Source organism: Opisthorchis viverrini, assembly GCF_000715545.1.
Source record: "Opisthorchis viverrini unplaced genomic scaffold opera_v5_454, whole genome shotgun sequence".
Classification (NCBI taxonomy): domain Eukaryota; kingdom Metazoa; phylum Platyhelminthes; class Trematoda; order Opisthorchiida; family Opisthorchiidae; genus Opisthorchis; species Opisthorchis viverrini.
This window is the reverse complement of record NW_008752105.1, coordinates 77,828-78,966: the sequence shown is the minus strand read 5'-3', so window position 1 is coordinate 78,966 and position 1,139 is coordinate 77,828.

Here is a 1,139-nt window from a genome sequence, read left to right as displayed (position 1 = left end):
CGGTAACTTATCATCCAGTCCTAATGCAAGGCAAGATGCCTTCATGAGTACCACAACTGCGAACGGGGAAACACCTGAAAGACTAGTTGCAATTTCCGAGCCAAACCGTTTCACCTAAGGAAAAGTTATCAGTGTCACATAAATTCGGTGAATCGGTTAATTTATTCATTTCACTCTTGATGGTAAAGAGACTGGCGTAAATCACACTAAATAACTGCCTTATTTCACTTGTGATGGCTGACTGCCCAAAAAATTGATTGTAGGGTCTTATTTTTGGTGCTACTCAGTTTTGTAGTGACCGGACCGTTTGTTTTATCTCCGGCTTGCTCTATGTCTAATCAGGTTGTATGGCAGTATGAATTTTCTTTTACTTTGTGAAAGTGGCAGTTTTACTTGACTACATGAAAGCCATCTTTAGTGGTCTAAGTCGGGTCCGATGAGAGCTCGGAGGGCCAAGCCTTACAGGGACTATGTGAAGCACTCTAACGTTACCCGATTGCATTAGTTTGATTTTCGGAATGGTTTACAAGGAATCCCCCTTGATCTGTTTAATTCTATTCGAAGTTGGCAATGAGCCTGAGTGCATTACATCAAGTGGTGGAGTAGACATCGGCAAATCACTATTCCGATTTATGCCACTCCACAGACGTTGAGCTAAGGCCTGTTTGAATTTTTCATCCACCGACACCGTAAAATTATCAGCCAGTAAGTTATTTTATATAGTTACTATCCTTATGAGCAATAAAAGACCGTGTTCCACCAGTTTATGCTGCTGTCGACTGGTGTGACGTTTATCCTTATGAGCAATAAAAGACCGTGTTCCGCCAGTTTATGCTGCTGTCCACTGGTGTGCAGATGTGAGCAGCGTATCAGTAGATAATAGTTTGCAACTGCAAACTGTCTTGTAAACAGAAATTAGACCATTTGCTTTCTCCGATGCATCTGTCGAAGCATCCGACTTGCAGCTCGTAAAATCAGTTGGATCACTGTTGTCCGGGCTCTTTCTGGCTCACAGCATTCGTCATCAATGCCTAAAAGGCAGACCAATACCTCGTATTCTTGCAGCAAGCACAGAAACGTACTCGTTAACCGCAGCAAAGTGTTGTTCGTCCAGTGTAAGACTGATCATCGCAGGGCCC